At 36.5% G+C, this 25,212-nt stretch overlaps 1 long non-coding RNA gene across 2 annotated transcripts; it reads left to right on the forward strand.

Annotated features, from left to right (window-relative positions):
• The first annotated feature begins 6,864 nt into the window (after positions 1–6,864).
• On the forward strand, positions 6,865–21,413 carry LOC134167073 (uncharacterized). 2 transcript variants are annotated; one of them, XR_009966061.1, is made up of 3 exons: positions 6,865–6,941; positions 8,823–8,915; positions 20,616–21,413. It is a non-coding gene; the product is annotated as an uncharacterized LOC134167073 (long non-coding RNA). The 2 variants fall into 2 exon arrangements; XR_009966060.1 differs by lacking the exon at positions 20,616–21,413 and adding an exon at positions 10,746–12,340.
• The last annotated feature ends 3,799 nt before the right edge of the window (positions 21,414–25,212 follow it).

A 25,212-nucleotide genomic window follows, 5' to 3' on the forward strand; every position in this document is an offset into this window, starting at 1 on the left:
CTTTAAATTCAGGAATTATCCATGCCTCTGTAGTTGGAAGTAAAAGAGAGAATGAAATATATATGTGAAAAAAATGGAATAGCCAGTCGTATAGGTTGATGTGAATCATTACATCTGAGTTCTTAGATCTGACTTTTACGGTCTATGTTACAGGCAGCCTTGATTCTTGAATGTGAAACACAGATGAACTTGAGAGTTAGTGTAAGCAAAGTGATGTGACACTAGCTTGGGCTTTGATATTGTAAATGTTTCTTTCTGTGAAAGATTTAAGGGAATAACTTACATGAATATTTCTTTTAAGATTGTGGGGGTGTGCTAGTAATTCACATAAGCTGAGCATTGTCAATGAACTGCCAAGTCAATTAACAGGGCATCTTTATTATCAACCCTTCACTATAACATCCTGTATGTGCACTTTATGCCATTCTTTAACAGAAAGCTGACATGTATCCCATGCTTATGTTTTTCTATATATAGTACTGCAAAACTTGTGTACCCTAAGATTTCAGAAAAGCTTTTGAATGCATTTGAGGATAGTGACGTAGGCAAACTGTAGTTACTGTCTAATGCACTAAAGAATGGTAGTTAAAAAAAAACACATTTCAAGCTAAGGTAGTTTATTTGCACACTTGACCTTCTAAATGCTTTAAAAATCATATCTGTCAGTATTTGGACTTTGTGAATTAGGAACAATCTCTAAGAATTTCAGGTATCGTGAAAATTCATATAGGGGCAGCTTTCCCATTGGTGGATATCTTACATCACGTTGCAGGACCTGAGGAAAGAGTAGAAGTTTTGAGGTATAGAAAGAACAATAACTTAGTGTCAGTAACATATAAGCATGTTTTCCAAATTTCATAGGATTTGATTTTCCAGTGAAAATACACTTGTATGTTGAAGATGTCAGAGCTGGACCTGTCAGAGCTATGGCCTTTATTCACACAAATACATCTTCAAAGTAAATGGATCTACTTGATTGGAGAAAAGCTGAAAGTTTGGACACGTACGTTCCTCAAATTGCCATCTCCAGAATAAAGCAGCCTAAGCACAACAAATGTATTTCACTCTCCTAAATGCTTTGCAATCAACTCTTCCAAAACTCATCCATTCTACTTAAAATACCCCCCCCCCCCAAATAACCAAACCCACCCCCAACCCAAATAAATACAAAGCAAACCAATCCACCTGCTCCCCCCTTCTTTAGGAAAACTTTAATATCTTAATTGCTCATCTACAGAATGAGTTTCTGACCAAAGCATAAATTTTGGCTTCACTGTGACTGTCTAAAATACTTAAAGTCATTCCAGACAAGGTTTTCTTTATTCAGATCTTTCCTTCTTTGGTTGCTCTATGATACATTGTGTTTCCATGGAAGCTTGAAGATGTCAAGTTAACGCACAAAAGAATACATAAGCCATTTTTAATACGTATGTTTTTAGATAGTGGGGTATAGCTTTCATGGCCAGGAATGTAGGTGGGCAGATGAGGTTCTGCTTAAGGTGTTTAAGTCTTAGCTATATGGCCCAAAGTACAAACTCAATTTTTCCACACCATCTGCAGGATTTCAAGTAGACCTTACTTACACAGAGATCTGCAAAGGTAAAGTGAGCTTTATTTTCATGTAGAACTCATGTAATTCTCAATTTGATCTTTTTTTTGTGGTCTGTTTTTCATTATAACAACTTAGTAGAACAGCATTAAATTAGTTCTGCCCTATCAGAAAATGATGGTGGGAAGTTGAGCTGAACAGAAATTCTGAAGGCAGACCATATGCAATTAATTTTTATTTTTAATTGCTTCCATAAACACAGAGATGAAATCAGCAAAGCTGGTGTAGGTTTTCTGGTTGCATGCTGTATTTTAACGAAATACTGGGGCATCAAAATGGAAGCCAGCAATACCCAGGAAACCCACAGGTTTTAATTTAAAAGTTGTGGGCCAGCAGCATCAAAGAAATCCTGGATCTTTGAGATGTTTCTTTATGGATAACAAGCCCTAAATTGCTTTCTACAAAAGAAACATCATCAAATGCTGAAGCCCAACTAAACAGCCAGTACTGGGAAAAGTACTTTTACTGCTGTTTGAATTCAGTGCTTTAAGTACTTTAATCCGAAATAATTTACCTGAATTACAAAAACTGAATTAAAAGTAAGTTGAAATAGGTTCTGAGTATTGTGTAGAAAGTAATATTTCAGGTCTCAAAATAAAAGCTATGAGGCAGGCTAGTACTTAACATGCTATTTTCCTTGTACATTGTGAAAAGGCATTAACTACAGTGTTGAAAGATTGAAGGCTGTAAAACAAGCTAGAAGAGGAAAACATTTCTTTGCACCAGAAGTCCAAACACACGTTTGGTCGCTTCCATTCTCTAGGGTAGTATTTTCAAAAATGATAGTGCACGTTTTTCTTGCTAAAGGAAAGGGGTTTGGTGAGGTTTTCTTCTTTTGTATTTTTTGGTTTAGTTTGGCTTGGTTTGGGGGTTTGGGGTTTTTATTTGTTTCGTTGGGTAGTGCATCTGCAAGCCATAAAGAGGCAGACAGCAAAGAAGGCACAGACCTGTGCTAGAAGTGCTGGGGTTGCACAGGTGCATTTCTGGTCTATTAAGATACAGTTCTGTAGGGATTCTTCAAGTGGTAAGTTAGGGTCACAGCTCAGTCTGATATTCAGTGGCCTTTCTGTAATAGAAAAGGGGTAGTTTCATTTTCTTTTTTTGCTAGTTATCTGATAACATTATTTATACTGAGCCGTCTTCTATTTTCTAAGTTGTATTTTCTAGCTTGTTAGAAGGAAGACCTGCATGTTTAAGTGAGCTGGAGACCTGGACTTGTGTATTTCTAGCTTATGCTCTACTCAAGTATTTGGCCTAACTCTTACTAAGGGAGTAGGGACCATTCATAAGACAACCAGTTATAAGACACAAGTTATACCTATTTATTGTATATAATAGGTACAAAATAAAATGAATTACATATAATTTTCAAATAAAATGATTTTGGGCTGTTTACCAGCCAGTAAATAATAGTTTGGGTTTTTTTTTTCACATTTTCTTCCCTGTTTCTCTTAGATTGAACTGGAGTTTCCCTTTGTTACATATTTCTTGTGCTTCTGTTCTTTGGAGTTGCTGGTGCTGTCTCTTTATCCATCCTATGAGATGGATAATGAGAAATCTGAAACATGCAGTTGTCTTGCTACCTCTATTGTTTAGCTCTGAGAGCACTGTATTAAGACTAAAAATAAACTGCGTATGGCATGAGTACTCTGAGTAATAGCTTTTTGCTTCGTCTTTTTCAGGGCTACCAATGCAACTGGTTGTACTGCCCATTACTTTGAAAGAACGGCTATGGTGCCTGTTGGTCTAAGTGCAATACAGAAGGAATAGACTGGGATGATGGCAAGGATCTTGAAGACCCTTGGAAAGATTAAAGAAGACTACTTAGTCAGTTTTTCCTGACTGGAAGCATTATTTTCATATTTACTCTTAGTGTCTGCCATCATATTTGATACAGTCTTAAATCAACAGGTAAGCCTAATTAAATTTTGCTGTATTGGTATTTGGTTTAATTGTCCAATATAAAACCTGGATGACAAATTCAAAAGAGTTGAAGATTTACAACAAATATTCAAGGTCTAAAAATATAAGCTTTGTGGTGTTAGACTAAGGAAAAAAAGAATTTTAAGAGTTGCCCTTGTCACAGACTAAAAGCATCTCCATTAAACAAAAACTGTGTCAGTGAATGAAAGCATACTGATAGCTTGGTTGGAACCTGAAAATTGATGGAAGAGATGAGAAACAGTGTGCTGCTTCTCTCAATCAGGTAACCAGCAGCTGAAATAACTTGACTGAGGAAGCAGTGAATTTGTTCTATTACTGGATAAAACCCCCCAAAGTTAATGTGCTTCTAAAAAGATATAACCCAACTCAATCAGAAGGTTTAAGTTATGGTAATAACTTCTGTTGGTATAGTAATAACACCTTGAGAGGAGTCCGCATGAAAATGATTGTGTTGGCATTCAGAAGTATGAATCAGTTTCTATGTCTAAATTGATTTTTTTTCTTTTTGTTACTCAGAATAATGTTCACTCTCTGGATTTTCAGAATATTAACATCTAATGGATAACACTCCTGATTTTTCTATTTCGTTTTAGGAAAAGTTTTATCCAACTAGGGAAGGGCTGAAAGAACAACTAGCTTTTATAGCCATAAACAGATTCCTCAAATTGAATATGATTTTAATTTCTCAGATCACATTTTGAGATTATTATGACAAAAGAATTAGATTAGTGATTAATACAGGAAATTCAGAACCATTTTAGCAATTAAAATCTAATATTACATACTTTCAAAACAAACTAGTTCATACCAAGTGATGACATTTTCTCACGATAGAAACTAATGGAAGGAGATAAATCTGAAACCAGAATATTTCTTTAATATTATAATTTATTTTTTTTCCTCAGGATAGCTATCATATAAATCATGTAATTTATCAGTGGGAACAGGGTAGCTTAAATGTTAGGTTTATTATCTGAAGCTATGTCCACCCAAAACCATAAAGGTGATATATGGACAACCTTTGTTGTTATTTATTATAAACATATGAGTTAGTTATGTGTGTTCTGGAAAGTTACTATAATAACAATAGTTAAAACAAATACTATGAAAGTTTCTTCATCAGAACTATTGTATTTTATATTATTAAAAAAACAGGTTTGAAATCTCAGATGCGGACCGAAAGTAGTCAAACTATATTCTTTATAGCTCAGCAGTTCAGTTAATAACAGTAATATAAGGTATAAATGAAATATTATAGTTGTATTTGTGTACATTGACTATGACACAGTTCCAGACTCTGTAACTGGAATATCTTTAGCTCAGTCTTGTAACTATACACAGTTTTCAGTTCAGCACTAGGAAACATTTTGTCAAAATCAAGATTTGTTAACTAAACTGCGCTATTTGTACTTTTCAATGCTGTAGAAATAATAACCCTGTTATAACAGTTTTCTTGACAAGCAAAGGCCAACAGTAGGTGTGTGCGCCTGAGCTTGCATGGAGCTGTTATCTCATTGGCATTCAATTTGTGTCCTTGAGAGACAAACCAGTGCAGCCAACAGAGTAGTGCGTAATTTCAGTCTTTGCTATTGGCATGAGAGGAGGATCACTCACAAGGGTTTCATCTCATACAAGCTTGTGATGTGACCCACGCGATGATGAAAGAGGCAGGAAGACTGAAAAGCAGCATGTGGCAATTGAACATAACAGAGGCCTGTTGCTCTGTGGCAGCTCGGCTGCATTTTGAAGAATGCGTGTTCTCTAAGGAGTTTCTGGCTTTTACAAAATAATTTGGTTCAAGAACTGTTGCTATGAAAACCAATTGATGGAGAGGGACACAGAAAGTAGAAGAAAGGTTAAGAATAAGTTGTGTTTGTGGGGTTTGGGCTTCTTGTTCTGTTTTTTCATGTTCATGTGTAGCATGCTGTAGCATGAGCAAACCTTCCTCTTTTTTCTGTATTGAGGCATACTTCTGTGTTCAACATGGTAAGGGCAAAGGTTCTGTCACTGCAGTTCTTTCAGTTTTTTCGATATTCCAAAAAGGATCCCAGATAAGTGCCAGTGATCATTGTCACAAATTTGTGGTGCCATTACAAAACTCAAATGAAATTGTGGTGAAATGAAATTGTATCTTTACTGGGCTTGTAGTTTTTCACCTTCTGTGATTCTTATGTCTACTTTATCATTTAGAGGTTTAATGATAGAAAATAGTATTCTCCCAATAGATTGGTTTTACTTTTCTCAAGAAAATCTATTTTCCATATATGAATATCGATACAAACAAGTTTGTATTTTTCTGAAGTTTCAAGCTATACCAAAAATCTTACATTGTACTTAGTTTTATACATCAAGAACTTCAACTGGTCACATCTAGCAGATGCCAGTAGTGAATTTGATTTGAGTTTTGGAAACATAACAAGTTTCCCAGCTACTTGAAGCTACAGTTGTGGCCCTGTATCCTTAAACAAGTTTAAAAGCCTGTCATTATGCTTACTTACATTTTTCAGACTATTTAGTACTTTGCCTTTTTGTGTGAGTTACTTGCTACAAACTGGTCAACACTTTGATAGGAATGATGATTCTTTGGTGATTGAAACCAGGCAAAGGGAAGTCAGACAGATACTTGTTTATGGTCCAAGGCAATTTATTATTTCTTAAATTTGAATTTGGACCTGAAATCATAGAATCTTATTTTGGTTTTCATATTTTGAATGTTTTACAGGCAAGTGAGCATTTTGCAAAGTGCTGTTTTTTTCAAATAGTAATGGGTTGTTGTCTTCAACCAAGTTTTTTGCGGTGTTTCCACTTTAGCACTTTTTGCTTTATGATTAATAAATCATTTTACAATAAATTATTTTGTAGGCTTTGAATTTAATGGTATGTTCATTTTTGGATGGGTATCATGGCAGCACCAATATTTACTAATTTGCTACTGAATTTTATTGTTAAAATGCTAAAATACCAATTAATACTATTTTAAAGAAGAAGCATGTCTTCTTCATTTATAAGCAAAGGTGTTTTAAGTCTCAAACATTTCTTATACCTCTACAATGTCCACCAGTGGATGCTGTGATGAGACCAGTGTATTTACTGGTTTTTACTTCATATTCAGCTGGATAAGTGCTTCTACAAAGCTTCAGAAAATACCACATCTGAATCCTAATTCATCTCTAAAAAAAGCAACAAAATCTTACATGCTTAAGTATATGCATACATACAGATTATTAGCCTGTAACTGGTTGTGTAAATCTATTTTTTGTTTGTTTTTTTTGCAATGATAATCATAACATTTATTTCTCTCATTTCAAACAGGGCCTCATTTTTACTATGTTCAGATAGCAATGATGACCAGACACTGTTTTCATGACTGTCTCTGCAAGCTATAAATGTAAGTACCTTCCCTGAAGATATTATTTCTTCTGTCTCTTGCCATGTTACAGGTTGACTGTCTATCATGTGCTTTCCGCATTGGCTCTGCATACATTTCCCTCTTTACCCCCATACCTGTAGCCATTCCCTTCACACTCCCTGTTAAGTCCCCAGGTTTAATATTCTACCAGCCAATCTTGGTCCCTTTTTGCTGTCAGCTTTAGGCTGACCACTTCTGAAAAAGTTTATTTTGCCTTGACCAAAGTTGGCTTGCCCTCCTACTTATATTTGGTAGCCCTGTCAATGTTCTGCACGTTTCTTTGTTGTCACTGGTTATGGTGTGAACATGCAAAAGATTGTGGTTGGTGGGCTAACTCATGTGTTTGAAATTATATGTATTTTAAAGCATTTTCTCATTTGAAGACAAAAAAGGTTGGTTGGATTATTCTCAAAAGGTTGAGAATTAATCATGTAATTACAGTTGTGGGTGGAAAAACAAACTGGAGATAATGATGAGGGGTTGTCACCCTCAGTGACCAGCTGGAGCGTGCAGAGCTCTGCCTGGGGATGGATGAGGAGCTTAAGGGTCAGATTAAAGGCATCTGCTACAGGCCACCTGACCAGGATGACCAGGTGCAGGAGGCCCTCTATAGACAGATAGGTGCAGCCTCACATTTGTTTTTGAGAGGGTATCACTGGAGCACCAATACACATTTCTCACCCCTAACTATATACCACAAATTATTTTTGTTAGTGAAAAATACATCCTGTCATATCCAACAGCCCAAGAGAGGCAAAGCACCTCGTGTGCTTAGGTTCTGAAGTAAGGCTGAAGCAATGTTCTCAGAAGGTGTGCACACACACAGAGCACACATATACACTATATATATATATATATATATATTCACATATATATCTAGAAACACAGATTTGTTCCATGTGCACTCCTGGAAAATCCATGTTCTCTTCACTAGGTTGTCTGGATTACCCTTAATATGGTTAGCACATAGAGTCCGAACCACAGAATGGCTTGGGTTGGAAGGAACCTTAAAGATCACACAGTTATTTTGCAAGGTTTTGGCCTTTTAAAACCTTTTGAGGGGGGTAGCAGAAGTTTGGATACCTTGGAAAGCTTTTTTTTTTTTTAAATAAAGACATTAATAGCTGTTGCCTTTATAAGTAAGCCAACATACGGATGTATAACATGGAATAGGTTTACATCAGAATGTTTTTTAAAAAGAAGCTGTGAACAAATTGCAGTGGTTTTGTTCCTAATAAAAACATGTTTGTGTACCGGATTAAATGTTTCCAACTTAGTTTCCATCTGTGGTAAAGAGGGAGGAAATACTGAAGATTGTAAAGTTCGCTATTTTTATGAAACCGAGACCTTGCAAAATATTCAATTTGATGGTATATCTCTTATTTGTATCTAATGAAAAGGCACGCAATGACTGAATGCTTAAACCAGATGAATCTAGTGAAATGCTTCTATGTTAAGACCAAAATGCCGTTCAAGAACAAAGTTATCTCTAACACAAGCCCCAGCAAAGAGCAGACCCAGTAGTAACCAAAAACCTGCCATTAGGACTGCCAAAATAATCTGTCAGGGAAGCCAAGTAATATTTTCCAGAGTTTGGCATATGAATTCCTCACCCATATCTGTATCCTCATGGATGAACATCCAAGGATGCAGAAGGGTAAAACGCAATCATCCCTTGCTAATGGCCTTGTGGATTGTGAAGCGAGTACTGAGCACGCTGTGTCACATACCACAAGCTACATAACAGATTTAGAAAATGATTCCAAGACTAGATCTTTCTTCAGAAAATGACTAGTATTGTAGCTGCAGTTAACAGCCAAACTCTTCCCATACAGTCTAGTTTTCTCATACCTTCTCCAGATAGTTTTCCTTCTATCAACATCAAAGTACGTGAAGTATCCTCCGGGTTTTGGACATCTCCTTCAAACTTTCTATGGACTCATTTGTCATCAGGTGTTGCCAAGGAAATGAATTTCAGTTAAAGCATGAAAGATATTGTTTTCCTTTTTATTTTTTGCCTTTTTTTTTTTTTTTAAGATAAGTCATAGGGTACAGAAGAAGTTCTGACCCAGAGTAGTTACCGACACTGAAAATTAGGTGGGGTTCATTCACTTTTATATTACGTAGCGGACCACGGTTCGTGTTAGTAACACTGAGTAAGGCTCAGGGCTATAGTTTCTTTTCCTTTATAAATTTTTCATTGACCCTAGGTTCCTCGGGATAAATGCTGCTATAACTCCTAAACCTGGTATTGCTGAGAACAGCTGGTTTTGATCATAGTAATTACTACTCCAGGCTACTGTTCTGCTACTTAGAACTTTTTGTGCAGGGTTTTACTCGGCAAGGTACTGAATGCAAGTCTGATGCTTTTGCTAGTTGAAGGGATAATAGATACTTCCTGGAGCAGGCACAATTTAAACACTGGTGTCTTAGAGAACCTGGAAGAGAGAAGTGAGCCGTAGCATTTGTTGTGGGTATTTTCAGCAAATGGCAGTGACTAAATGTCACAGTTCTGAAAAGCAGCTGAGTTTTGATGTCCAGTCAGTCAGCTTCTTAGTAAGTTGTTAAAATCATTTGGGATCCAGTCTCTGGCTTCCAGATAGGCTGTCCAGACCTGTTATTTTGATGGCTGATCTTCCTCCCCATCATTTTATTGATCTCACCGGCCACATGATGGCAGCAAAGCATTAAGGAACCCCACTTGCCTCCTTCACCATTCCATAGCACAATAACTGCCCCTTCAAGATTGTAGCCTCGTGAGAGCCACAGACAAACTGCATCCAACCTAAGTACAAATAATTATGCCCAAGGACTAAACCCAACAGATGTGCATCTGTGAATACTGCCTTGCTGCCTTCTTATCTAAAAAGCACATACTTGTGAATTGCATGTCAGCTTAGCTTAGAAATAACAGCTCAATGCAGAAAAAGAAATTAATCAGTTTACTTTATAAACACTTGTTTTGTTGTAATTTATGTAATCACCACTCTCAAATGAGAATGGAATTCAGTACAGCTATATTAATCTTGATAAAACCCAGAGTATATCAAATTGTGATCTCCAGGCTTAAAAATTGACTAAAAATACGGAATAGAAATACCTTACTGCCATCATTAGGCCTATGTGCTTTAGGAAGTTTTAGATACTGTAGCTATAATATGCAAAAATAAAAAGGCATAAGCAGACATAAGTGAAAGACCATAGCTGGAGAGAAGAAAGGTCTTGGCACAAAATAAAGGGAATAATAGAGGAATTTAGCTGAAGACTTAGTATATTTTTCCATAACTGTCTTCTTTTTCTAGTCAAAAGCTATATACTTAAAAATATGCGTATACGTATGCGTATGTATGTACGCTTGTATTTATACATCTATATGCCATAAGCAGGGGTCACCAAAGTGATAAGTGAATTGTTTCCGACCTACACTTTTGCTCTGAAGTGTTATGAAATTTTTGATTCCATTCCATGAATAATATTTGAGTTGAATCAAACAGCTCCAATGTCACAAATGGAAAATGCACAACTGGTGATTTCTGACTGTAATTCTGACTCAGCTCACTTATTAACAGCCTCTGTCATTAATAACATTATCTGAGTAAAATGGCAAAAATCCCATTTTGTAGTGACATTGTAAAAATCGTCTTTAGCCAAATAGCATATTTGTGACCAATGAAATGTGAGAAAATAATTGTTTATTTAGTCACATTGCATTTACCCAACAATGTATTGCAGCAGTGCATTTTCACCAAGAGTTTAATTTTTTTCTGTATCCGTACATTTTAGCTATTACAGATATTAAAACATCATACAGTGTGCTGTATTCCCACTATTTTGCACTTCATGAAGAAGCTTGTAGAAATTGATACTTCAAGTAGGACCAAGCCAGGCTGCTGACTGCCTGAGATACGTGTCTGAACAGCTTTACTTCAGGGAATAAATACTGCCATTGCAGACGTGACTCCTTGTGGACAAAAAAGCTTTTTCCATGACCCATGTAGCTCATTTCCCATAATACACGTGCTTTATTACGCAGCTGTTCATTCATTATGCCTCCAACTAGGTGTGACATTTTTCTTAATCGTAGACAGATTAAAGTGGAACATCGATGTATTGAATACAAATTGCTTTTAACCCCTTTGAAGAACGTGCAGGAACCACCCCTGTTTTCATCCCAATGTAACAGATAACAAACACACACACAGAGGCAATCTCAATATCTAGATATTTAATTTAAATACCGGAGTTATTAATTTACATAACTATCTTCCTTAAAAATGTTTTTCCATGCCAGTACTTTTTGTGTATTGATGATAAATTAATATCCCCTTAGGGCATGTTAAAACTTGTAACTTCATCTTTGCAGATCCCTAATCAGCTTCAGTTATTAAAAATGATTGCTTGGAGTATGACATAGCACTTTTTAGGTTATTATTTTAGATGTGTAGAGTTTGCACAGAAGCCTGTTCCGATTCAGCAATTGTCTATCTGTATTAGCTAAAAAGTAGGTCAAACAGACCTGCTAGCACAGGCTAACAGAGGCCAAAGCCTCAAAGGAATTGCTGCTTGCCTTGTTTATCATATGTTTCTTACTACAAAACATCTTTAGCTTTTACAGACTAGTCTTTACATTCTGCTTTTTCTGAACTACTTAGAGGTTAAATAAAGAATTAGTATTTTCAGTAAATAAAAATTATAGCAGCTGGTCTGTTAAGAGTGACTAAAATTAGATAGCCTTTTTTTTTCTAAACATAGCTGGGTCATACAGAGTTGTAAGAATTATACACATACACTGTATAGTGTAAGTTTTCAGTTTGTCAGCTTTAAAATGTTTATTATCATAAAGTATAAAATATCCTCACACTTTCTTATTCCTTCCATTGGCCTCTTAAGAATCTTTGCTGTTAGAATATCCAGGGAAAGGGTGGCAAAAGCTGCCTATAAAAGCAGTTAAAAGGCCAAAGGGTAATGGAATTAATGCCGGTGACCATTTTGCTGTTTTGAGTTACACTGAGCATACACATGATCAGTTCTAAACATTATCTTTCAAAATGAAAAAAAATCATCATGATGGAGAACAGTTCAGAGTTAATCGCATCCTTCCCCTTAAACATATGTATTTCCTAATTTAGTTTTATTGAATACATCCTTAACAGACCCAGGTTTAGTTGTCTTCTAAGCTCATAATGTTAGGCTTAATGAGTCCACCTCCTCCATAAAGCCTCAATTACAAAGGTACTGCTGGGGGTCAGAAGCCTTTCACCAAATGTACTCTACAGTCTTTTAGCAAGTTGTTGGACTGAGCCCCCAGGTAACAAAACCATGAACTTTTATAACTTACTTTGCTTTGTTCCTTTCATAGTATTTTTAATTAGCAAGAATATTTTCAATACAAAGAAAGATTAAGGTAGGGTGTTGTGGGGTTGGTTTGGTTTTTTTTTGCTGTTTTCCTTACCCAGGGGAGGATCATGTAGTCTGTTGTACATGCTTCTCAAGTGCTCACAGTCAGCACTGATGGGAACCACAACTCCATGTTTTGTGGAAACCCTGTAAGGTAAGATGATGGCAATCCACATGAACTAATCCAAGTTGAATCAAGTGCCAGAGCTGTTACCGTGGATGTGCTTTGAGTTTTGTAGCCACCAAGTGACACCTTCCCACATTATCTTGTGGTAACTCAGGACATATATATTGTTTTTCTTGGATTTAAAATCAGATTTAAATTTCACCATTTTGGGTGTGGTTATAGAAACATTTTTCATTGGTATGTCTGAATCAAAAATATCTTTTTCTGTTTTTTACTGGTTTTGTAGTCCTCAATTGCGCCCATGTTGACTGTAGGGAAGCCTGTGCTAAACTGAAATCAGTAGCTTTCCAATAGAATTTGGTAGTTACCTCTCAGAACAATGAGCTGACTTTAATTTGTCTGTGTTGTGTGTATGGAAATTTGAGGAAAAGGAAATAGCTGTTTATTGGAGTAAACAATTGGTGTTATCAAAAGTCCTGTTTATTTCTTATGTCTCAAACCAAATATACTGTGATGCTATTACATGTACTTTGGGCAATATGCTTATGTTTCTATGTGCTTATATGGGCAATCTGCAGATTTTAATAATAGGAGTTTTTGGTTTCAATGTCTTTGTAACATTTCTTAATATTCAAACATATGTGTAATTCACACACTTAGCTGTCTGTAACAATCCAAATCTGAAAAGGATGTCCCAAAGTTAATGCCATATAATTTTAGACCTGTCTAATTTCCAAACTTTTATTTTGGGTATCTTATGTTTTGGAAAACTTTTTGGAAAATGGGAATTGGAAGAAACATTTTTCAGGAATTTCTAAATGCAGTTGTATTAAAGGCCAGGTTGGACAGGGCATGGAACAACCTGGTCTAGTGGAAGGTGTCCCTGGCTGTGGCAGGGGATTGGAACTGGATGATGACCTTAAGGTCCTTTTCAGCCCAAACCAGTCTGTGATTCTATGATTAAAATGTTAATGTTGTTTGTGCAGGGGGAATTTTGAATGTGTGTTTCTGTTCACAACTATAAAGCTGTTTCTTATAAAAAAACCTTTGCAAACCCTTCTCTTCACATTCTCTTGGAGAACATCAGAGAAAAAATTCTTATTGATTCTAATTCTAATCTATTTTTAAATATGACCCTTCACATTTCCCTTTTTAAGGTGGGCCAGGAAAAGCAATTAACTTTAATTAATTAATTTCAAGACATTTCAAATTATCTCTAAAGGATTTTTAAACATACTTGCTTGTGTGAGAGTTCTGTTTTAATTTGCTGTGAATTACAGTAGTTTATACATACCGGCTTCATCATTCTCAAAGATTAAACCAATGCTACCTCTGACTAATTCTGAGTTGTGTTTCTTGGTTATTGCTCAGAGGAACTGTTAAATTAAAAAATCAGCAGCAGTCTGATAGCTTGGTGACTGTAATATTGTTTATGGATATAATCACTAAATATGCTACAATAGTGAGGGAGTTCCAAAGACTGCCAGAGAAGGAGCATGACACTTCTAGAAAGGAATAAAACCAATCACCTTCTTTTACTGCTGTGGAAGCAGCTATTCAGTCTCAGCAGGAACTCTCTTCATTTCAGGTTTTTCGTAGCAAGATGTAGTGTACCTGCAGGAAGTAGGAGGGCTTAGATGTTTATTCTTTTATTCATTTCTTTATTTTAATAGATGTGGCTCAATAGACAAAATTGTAATGGTTGTGAATTTTCCTTGAGCAGATTAACACATGTGAGACAAACCATCAGCAAACTGGCTGTGAGGAAAACTGTGCAGATCTTCCTTTTATAACTTCTTTGGCTTCATGTTTTTGAAATGGCTCAGAGGGTGTAGCTGATTTAGACTCAGAATGGTGGTCACTCACTTTACATATTATCTACTTGAAGGACTGCACAGAAACATAGTGTTGCTAACAAGTTTTCAGTAGCTTAAAATTAACCTTTGGTCCTTCAGGTAGAGCATGTTTTTCTAAATAGTAAAGTACCTTGAGCTCTAAGAAATGTAAGTCCTGTCAAAATGGAAATTTGGCCTATTCCTTCTAACGAGCAGTCCCCTAGGAAGGCTCACTAACTGTTATATGCAAAAAAAGAATATTGATGTACAATGTGTAAAAATACTATGTTGTGAATAATGACTGGATGCAGGTCAGTAATTTCATTTAAACTGATTACTTCAATTGTGGTTCTTCCACTAAAGATGGGGAAAGAAAGGGTAATAATGTGACCCAGGAACTATACCAAAATTGTCTAGCCTCAGCAGGAGGCAAACTTCACCGCAATTGTGAAGGAAACATGGAAACCAGGAAAACCAAAAAGTGGTACAACTTTGCCAACTGCAAATCAGTACGTATGTGGTGAGCAAATTTATTTCATTTAAAACATCTGATTGTCTGTAGACAGAAATCTGGGGGGAAAAGAGCCAAAATTAGCCTTCTCTGGTGTATTTGTGATGTATCTGGCTTTCAGCACCACGTGAAACTACCACGTAGGATGGGGAATAGTGGAATGGTAAGAAATATCTTATGCTGGCAGAGGTTAACAGCGTGGGACGCTGGCTTGTACTCAGTCTGGCTTGGGTTTATAAATGGTGAACCTGAAGGAAGAGTTTTGCAAACATTCTTGTTTCATAGTTCTGTTAATGACCTTGGCATTTAAAAATAGACACATCCTGATTAAACCAGCGGTCAGTACAAGGAGCGAATTCAAACGACTGAGGACTGACATAAAAGGAATGGGTTAAGATTGGATAAGATAAAGCTGTTTTCTTAGAGACTGGCAGTAAGAATATCTGCTGTAGGCTTAGTGTCAGAAGCAACTAATATGAAAAAAATGTGTGTGTTCAGCACAACCTGAATGTGAGTAAACCATGAAAATGTGATTTAGAGTTTACTGGATAAGATACTGCCATTGGAAGTTCAGGGCCGGGCAAAAGCTGTGTGCAACTTGAATAACTCCTGTGGAAAAGGCATGCCGTGTGAGAAAACGATATGGATGTACTTACTGGAACTATAAAGGGAATGGAGAGATGATTGTAAAAGAATGGAGCAGAAGACATTGGCTTGGTTGGTCTGGCAAAGCTCAGCAAAGAAGGGGGGATATATTTGTGTGGATTAGACAAAAACTGAATGGGGCGTACAACATAAAAGAAAGATATTTACGCTAAAGAACTGTATTAACACAAGAAGAAATAAGCAAAGAGGCTACTAATGCATTTATCTCAAAAATTAAAGAAAAAATTAAATGCAAAGAAATTGTAACCTCATTGTAAAGCAATCCTACTTGGAGTGATTACTTTCATATTGCAACTCAGATTATCAAGGGAATTCTACAGAGCAATAACTGCAAAATATGGGATTGTGCTAGAAGAATTAGAGAATCCCTAATATTATGCTTATATGTGTGCAACAAAATAAGTGCTATTGTCAGTGTATTATCTAATAGAATTTCAAGTTCCAGCATAATGTGGAAGATAAATGACTGATCAGGATGCATGCCCTAAGCAAGTGTTATGGAATTTTTTGTGTGCTTTAAGTTTTTACTTTTTTACTTAATTCATCTGGATGTATGCTTTTTCTGATTGCACCGTAATCCATCTTGATGTAAGCCACCTTATTTTCACTTCAAGTTGACCATTTTTGCTGTCTTTAGGAGAAAAAGTGTATTTTTGTTGCCCTATAAACTATTTGCATGTAGAGTTGTGTCAAAAGAAAATTGTAGATTGAGTTACTTTGGTTCTTGATAAATCCTAATTCAGACAAACCATAATGTTCAAAACATCCTTGCTTGGTAGCATGCCACCTCAGTCAGCAGCCATCATAAATGGAAAAGATAGCAGTGCTAAACTGTTTTGAAGTAATTCTTTTTCATCCCAGATGCCTTTCATTTATCAGCTCTGTAATCTCAGCCCGTAAATATTTCCTGTTGAAGGCTTAATTGTTTGACCTGTGTATCAAACCTCCTCTCCATTAGTTATTGAATCCTTGGCTCAAGTGGTCTGTCTTTAGAATTACATTTTCAATATAACTCTAAGTCTCTCTCCTGCACTTCCTTGACATTTGGCCAGCAGTTTGCACATGAAACTATATATACAGTGTCTTTCCTAACATGCCATCTCTTTATAGTTCACAAGGTGTGCAGTGCTGAATAATTTTCCTCCCCTTTTGCAGGTTCTCTTCCCTGTTCCTTGCTTCTAATCTTTCAATTAAAAAAAAAAATTTCACTTCAAACTAATTCATTGGGTGGGTCTCTGTTGGCTTGTGGGGTACATGCTGAAATCAGAAGCAGTGACACACCAGCCTTTGAGGGAAATGACAGAGTCCATATTTTACACCAAAAGCTTTTTTAATGCTTACAGCATTTCACATTAATCCCTTTATTTATAGACTCTGCAATTCCACTGACCTATGATGATGCTGATTCCTTATTCCCTCTGATTAACCTTGGATGATGCAAACATCTGCTGACACAGTCAGTGATCTGACAGAATTGAAATGACTCCCAGAGAACAACTATAAACCCCTTCCTGTAATGTCTTTGGATCCTGTGCTTTTACTGGAATGGGAATAGTGAAAGTAGTTCAGAATTACTCAGTTCATACGTGCTAAACTGAAAGGGTTCCCCATATTGACAACACCACTGATTCATTCAAAGTACAGCTCCATGCGCAGAATGTTAAATAGTATTTTATTTCTAAGCCTCAGGAGGCTATTTTATGCACAAGCTCAAAAGCCAGCTTGTATAGAGTAAATGAAGTACTTCTGAATGCTTCAGTATGTTCTCTGCATTAATTCTGCTTACCTGTCCTGGCAGAATATGCATTCTGGGCTGTTATTTGGAGCCAAATGTTGCCAGACATACCAGCTTCCAGACAGCTGTATACTGCATTTAAAGATGCTGACTGGGGGATGCCTTTATGTACTGATGTTAGATTTCTAATACGCTAGCTTTGCGTACTTTATCCTACCTTAAGGAACTGCCATTTGATGTGACATTGTTATCATTTCACTCTTGCAATGCCCATTTCTCTCTAGTTGCTTAGAATATGGTAGAAAAAAGATGCAGGATATTGTTCTTTGGTAGTTATTCTTCATCTCCTCAGTAGCTTTTGAAACCACTGCCTAGCTTGTGTCAGTTGTAGAGGAGAGTGATCTTATAGGCACAGCAGCTGGTAAAGGAGGGACACTCTCCAAGTTCCCTCACTGAAATGCAGGTGAGATTGCAGTGAGTATTCCTCTGGCTTCGTCATTTCAGGAAGCATTGTTGGCTCACGTGTCTCAGCTCACAAATCGGACCATATGTGTGCTACCCCTTGTCCTGCCAAAAAGATGGAGAGCTGCAAATACTTCAGTGGTGAAAAGGGAAGTAAGGATTAAGGACTATATTAGGTATTGACAGGTATTGCGGCAGCTGAGTTACAGGGAAAAGGAAAGTCATGCATTTAGGTGGGATTTTAATTACAAGGAGCTGTAAATTAAACTTGCTTCATCAAATGAAATGTAACATTATTTTATTATCAAATATTGGAATGTTTGTGGGGTTATATTAAAATGAATGGTGTGACAATCTGTAGGTACCTAGCTCTATGTAATAGGCTTTTCATTGTTGGATTCTGAAGCACTTCATAAAAAAGTGCTTCATGTAAGATGCCTTCCATTTTGTGTTGATAAACATAGGAATGTCCTAATGTAATGTCCTGTGGACAGCTGAACACATGATAGTTCTTTGGTTTTGGTTTTCCAGAAAGGCAACAAGCCCACTTTTGCAAATAAAATAAATCGAAGCAAGGCTCTGAACTTCGAAAACCACCTTCTGAATAATTGGTTAGCCATGTGGCCAAGCACATGGACAGATTAGATGTTCATGAAGTGGCTACAACATAAGCTTGGCTGATTGGCAGAACCTTCAAAACCTCTTTTTTAATGTGATTTATGGCAGAAAGGAAAGCTAAACTATACTTCTGTTAAAGACCAGTTAAAAGATCTTTCCTTCTGTGCAGTGTCTGGAAGACAAGTTAGTTCAGAAAGCAGAAACTAATACTTCGTAGGATTGACATTTAGGAAATCTGAAATTAGAAGTTTTGTATTTCTCTTTGACTGGGTTGTCATTAATCACTGCATTTTCCTTACCTACATCTCTGCCTTGTTCCACTAGCAGTGAATTGTGCATCCTGCATCTTTCATGACCCACTGCAGTCCTTTTGTGTGGAAAAAGTGCTTGCCCTGGGTGGCAGAGCATGTGTGCTGTATAAGGAAAGGGAGAGGGAAGGGTCAGTGGAAAAGGGAAAAAGAAGGTGGATCAGTGTTAAGGAAGAGCTCCTTGAAATTCTCTTCAAATTTCTCTGATTTACATTGATACCTACAGTGGAATCAAGCTTTATGAAAAGTCACCTTTGGTGAGTTCACACTAATAGAGATGTAGAGCTGTTAGCTGCAGCAAGTTGGCACATGCGAAGACTATAATTCATGGTGGGATTAAGCCTGAGTCAGTCATGTAATATGTGTAAAATATTCATTATACAGCAACTAATGATTTCTTGCCAAGACAGTCTATCCACAGCCTGCCAGTGTTGTTAAATAGTTACCTGTAAGAAAGCAATTATGAACAGCCTCAATAAATGTTATGGATGTCAGTCAGAGAATCACAGAATGGTTCAGTGGATTTTTATCCACATATATACGTGTTAAAAAAATGTAATGGCCTAAGGCTGCCGTGTTTCCTTTAACATTCAAATCTTCATGGACTCTTAATTTCTTTCTTACATTCTTTTTTACTCAGCAGCTGGTGGAAATGGCAGAACATTCTATATGTGAGCAGCATACTTTTTGGTGTTGCAAAATCATCTAGTTAGCCATTGACAGTTACCAAATTTCTGTATCAGATTTGGAGAAGGCCGCCAACTTGCAAGTGAAATACTGTACTTACATACACAAATCTTAATGCAGTAGAAATGCTTTAACTTCCTTTTATTGTAGCCTTCGTTAAATGTGTAATTTAGATGTTTCAGAATAACAAGAATAGGTTTATTGCCTTGATTTCACATCTGTAGATCCTCGCAAAATCCAAGCCATCAAATTTAACATAACCCTTCAGTTAGTTCCCGTGCTAAATACTAAACCCCTGCAGGAGCAGATATCACTTGCATCTCTATTTAGTGGGCTGCTTTTTTCAGGTTTATCTAGAATCATCTCTCTTTTCTGTAATGATGCAATAATTAGGAATTGCTCCTTTATGTTAAATAAAACCCATGCAGCACTATCGTATGTGAGTGAATGAACTCTGGATTTTCCTTCTCATTTATCAATCACTAAAATCAAAGGTAAGTCCTTTACTGTGGGTGGTTGTGTCGCAATGATAGAAAAGTCTTGCACTTGTGTACTATCATAGGTTACTGATGCCAGTTCTAGTATTCTTTGTACTTCTTGTATATTGTTTGTTACAGAAATATTTTGCTTTAAAAAAAAAACAGTAAAATAATTCATAATATGAAAGCTATGACATTAAAAAGTAGAGTGCCCTTGAACGATGCTAAATACTGAAGCATAAGGAAGGGCAAAAGAAAAACAATCAGTCTGAAACAGGTAAATTGAAATGAGTGATAGTCATTAGCTTCAGTTTTTAGATTCCGGCTGGATCATGTTATCACAGAATTAAAGCACCTTCCAAACTTCCGTTGTTTCTATCCCTACGATCCCTTTAAGTTTTGGAATCATTATACTGCCTTTCAACAGGAAAAACATTGGACATTATAATGCTTAGCACGGTATTACTAAATTTTCTGGTATGTTTGTATTTAAATCCCTGGTTTATGTGCTTCCTCACTACATAGGATGCATGAACAGCGTGATCAGAAACGACTCTCGAGAAACACTGTCTACTTTTCAAACTACTTTGAGTTGGCTTTGGATAAAGTTATTATTCCCTTATGTTTTTCCTACTTCTGCTTAAAAACCCCACCAGTATGCTGCTAGGGAGAAAAGGAAGAGAAAATTTTCCACTCATCAATGATAGCCAACACTTTAACCTCTTTTTTTAATTCTCCAGCAGTTTCCTATTTATTTTTTGATATTTGCCCTGTGTGGTTTTTTAATTATTATTATTATTATTATTTTATTGATTTAACAGGTACAAGAATAGAAGCCTGGAACAAGAGTCCAGTGCAGTGCAACGCTGGGACAGATATTCTCATTTCTACCTCTCTAGTGCTGTCGGCCAGAAAAGGACTTGCAGGCCTATGGGATGAGGAAGCAGCGGAAGTAGCCAACAGGAGGAAAAAGAGAGGGATACCTGACGTTTGGACTGGTTCACTTCCTATCTGGTTACGCTGAGGTATTTCTCAAGGCAGTAAGTATGGCTGCATCGATTCATCAGTTCCCTTTGTAGCTTGCCAAAAACTGGCACAAACCTCCCCCAGTCCTTAGTAATATAAATCAAATGCAAAGTTTCTGATCCAAATAATGTGTCATAACTCCAAGATTTAGGAAATGGTGAAATTCTTTCTTTTCAAATCACATGTTCAATTAATTTGAAATTTACCAATGTCAGTTATAACTGTAAGAAATATAAAAGTCACCACCTTGGGTTTTAGGTCCCTTCAGTAAAGCTGATGGGAGAGGAGAAGTGAAGAGGGTAAAAGTATTTTCTTACTGCAAAGTAACTTTCCAGTTATCACCAGAATAACATTTCTGCACTGTGTAAATTCATGCATCAGGAATAGTTACATGTTTTCTAAAGTATTTAATGAATTTAGTCTTGCATTGCGTTTTGATATATTTAAGTAGCATGATAAAATTGACTGATTTGCAATAATGAGGTTAATGAATCAAAATAGGTAGTGACAGACAGCTTATAGGCTTCATATTAAACCAGAGCAAGCAGAGACAAAAGAATGAATAGATTCACCATCACGTGATTCCGAAATGACTTTGCCAGCAGAAATAAATTTCATCACTTAAATAGACATTTTATCATGCAAGATCTATCTGAGTTGTACTAATAGCTTTGTTTTTTTGTGTGCCTGAAAGATAGTGGATAATATGATCCTAAACATACTTTTACTTCCAGTTGTCTCAAAGCTAGTTACATGTGTTCCATATTAGAAAGAAAAATAGCAAAAGAGAGGTGGGTAGAAATGTTTGTTTATGAAGTGCAGGACTTGACTTGTTTAGACTAGTGCTGAGTGGGTTGTTTTCCTCATGCAACATTCCTTAATTTTTACATATTTAAATGGCTTTGTTTAGCCCAGCTAGAAACATACAGTCCTAGAAACTACAAAAGATGTGGGTAAGAGAGTTTGTTGAGAAAAAAAACCCAACGAACCACAACAGAAAGACCAAAAAAGAGAGAAGCCTATTTAAATAAAATTTCAATGTAAGTTTAAAAAACCCCAAGAACCCAAAAGACCTCTACCTAGTGAAACCATTGTACTTTCATTAACTTGAATTGCATGTAACAAGAAACACGGCAACATTTGTTTTCTGATGAATATCACCTCTAGCATTTTTCTTCCTTACAGCAAATTCATACCCATGGCATATTCTGAGATCTCTGCCACATATAGAAGCATAATAAAAATGTGTCTTAAAATTATCTGCAAGATAATGAATACATCAGATTTAGAGCCATACCTGTAGGCAGTGGTACATCAGAAAAATGTATAAATCTTCATATAATGCATGTTATTCAGCTGATAAAGCTATTCTTGTAATGACTGATAAAGCTATTCTTGTAATGACTGTGGTACACTTGACACTTGAGCCTTCAATCATTAGTCTTTGGTAGAACTAATATTGCCAGTTTTGGATAAGAAAACCATTTCTAATACATGACTGCAGAGTGGAGCACTGCTGCATTTTGGGTTAGATCCTGACTTTGAGCAAATGGCAAAATGAGGCAACAGAAGGAGCAGTAAACATAGGTGATTCATTTATACTGAAGCTGGACTGAGACACAAGTAATGCAAACCATATTTTGTGATATTCTGGTTGAAGGGGAATGCGCTGTGGAAAGAGGAATTTTTAGCTATCAGACAGTGGTTCACATAGAATCACAAAGAACTTTAATGGAACAAAGAATATAGCTTGAGAAAATAGTCAGGTTTCTTTAAGTATCCAAAAGATGTTTGTGCCAAGGAAGCTATTGGAAGAGGTAATAGTGAGCCAAGAATAGGCAGAGACTTTGTGAACTTTTTTATGTAGAAATTAATAATAGTAATAATAATAAAAATCTTGAATAGAGTGGAATCTCTTATTGAGCTATAGACAAAGCATAGGGTGATCTGCTTAGTGCAAGTTACACAAACAGTATTCTGAAATTCATCCAACTCTAATACTTGAAGCTGTAGGACATCAGTATCAGAATTTTACTATTAGGAAAGAATTATTCTGCTGATTATTACTGTGTAATTTAATTGTGGTCGTTTTGCAGGTAACGTTAACATTGAAGATGGGCAGCCTTAAGGTGGGCGAAGCACAGAGAATACAGAGTAAAAACAGATTGTTCCAGGAAACAAGACAGAGATCTCCATGCAGCACAACAAATTATATGCAGTCTGATTAAGGTAAAGCTCTTACACCCATCTAAAAGTGTTTTCTCAAATAAGTCACCTAGGTAATGATAATTTGGGAGTGTGTGAGAGTGGAAGTGCTGTACCGCACTGCAGACATATGCAAGTGTCTGACTGTACCGCTCCATGGTAAATGTGTCTTTTGCTTTCAAATGCTGAAAATGGCTTATATTCTAAACATCTCTTAACACACGTACTCAATCGTAAGTACATCTGAGTTACTCAGTGACTTCAGGATAAGTATTCATGAAGGAAGGGAGCCCAAAGGTAATGTTAGCTTTCTGTTGTGTTTATGGAGCACTAAATCCAGAGGAATGTCACTTGTTGCTAGCTTTTGAGTTTCAGATTTTATTGTAAATCTGTAGTGATCCTAAATTAAGTAAGAAAAAGAAAATGTCATTTTTGTAGTGGGAGATAGAAAAATTTAGTCACCAGTGAAGCAAGGGAAACATTTTAATCTTTTACATGTATAGACGATCTCACAAACCCCTCAGGGATTTGCAGACATGCTTTCTTATTACTGGGAAACTTACTGTACTGTCTCTCCTGCTAACCCCACTTCAAACACAAGTGCTTCAAAAATCAGTAATCAATGAAGATTTTACTTTAGAGACAAGCCTGCTTCCTATTCAGTTATCCTTAGCTCATAAAAATTGTGCTGACAAGTGGCTGAGTCATCTCTTTTATGAGCCTGCCAAAAGCCACGCAGGAAGCACAGGGAAGGAAGATACAAAGTGAAACCATGTGCACTAACTCCACAGTATAACCAGATAACTGTTCAGAACACTATTGGTATGAATGTACATTTTGAAGCAGTAGGTGTCACACTATGGATATTAACGCCTTGTGAAAGGGTCTGTTAAGACTCTTGGAAGTGAAGTCAAAGGCCTACAATGCTGCCATGGTGTCATTATCAGTTATGATCTTTAGGGAACTGGATTTCTGTAAGAGCATTAGAATAGCTCTTCGAAAAGAAGCAGGACAGGACCCTCTAAGGTAGACCACACATAGGCTGTAAGCCTGAAGAAGACTTCAGTAAAGTTGATGTTGGTGGGTGTTGATCATGCCCACATAGGTTAACTTGTGAGTGGCATCCGTGTTTTGGTTCTTCCCAACTACATGAATAGAGATCTACTGCTGATAATGAAAGTGGTGCTGTATTGGATACAGTTACTCTAGGTGCCTTCACTTCTTCCTGTGCATCTGAGGATCTGCAGCTTTCTCCATGAGATCCACAGATGTAGCTTGCAAATTCAGATAATCTCTGCTGCCTGAACTTTTATTTCTCTTGATTATGCAATTGCTCACTGCATGTAATGAATTTAGTACAAAGTTTAGACCAGGATGAGAAATACTATATTTAGTAATGCAGATTTAAATCTACAGGACTCCGTAAGATTTTGTGGTATAGCAAAGTGAGATGATCTTTTTAATAGATACTGATGTAGCCTGTCTCCCTGCTGAGAGAACCACAAATCTGCCCCCACACATGCCTCACTATGTTCCTCCAGCAGCAAATAACTCATCACAGAAGAGATAAGCAGCTTGTCATGTTTCTCATTTCTGATAGTCTCCCGCTGGCAGATCTCAACGTTCCTTTCAAATCATACAGTCAAACAGCGTATCGTAGACAAATTGTTCTCAACTTGTATTTCATTTTGATGTTAGAAGTTTCCATTTGTAAATAGATACGTTTTATTTTTTTCCAGCGGGATCTGCAGCAGGTAAGAATGCATGTGAGCCTTAACTCTTACAGTTCCTTATGCTGGACTACTTACCTGTGAAACTCCAGTATCAACAGAGGGTTTTTAAGGGTTAAGAGTGTTGAATGACTTTGTCTTCTTTCAATGCTAACAAAATGCTTCTAAAAGAATGTCCAGAGCAAACAAAACCCAAAAGAACAACCAAACAAAACCTATTCAGTGACTATATGAATGCACACAAGGGGTTTGTCAACCACTGAATTCAACTCGTTCACAACAAAGCTGAGGTAACTTGAGGGGGAGTCTGGTTGCTTTCTGTTTTTAATGTTGTCAGAGATCAGGATCATGAATATCTTGACTTTTCCTTTCAATCAATGTTATGGTTTTGTGACTGAAAACACCCTAATATTTGAAAATCCAGAAATTAAAAATCAGTATGAAATAATTTCTCAATAAAAAAG

Source organism: Pezoporus occidentalis, unplaced genomic scaffold, assembly GCF_034315485.1.
Source record: "Pezoporus occidentalis ecotype Australia unplaced genomic scaffold, CSIRO_AGI_Poc_V1 ctg28, whole genome shotgun sequence".
NCBI lineage: Eukaryota > Metazoa > Chordata > Aves > Psittaciformes > Psittacidae > Pezoporus > Pezoporus occidentalis.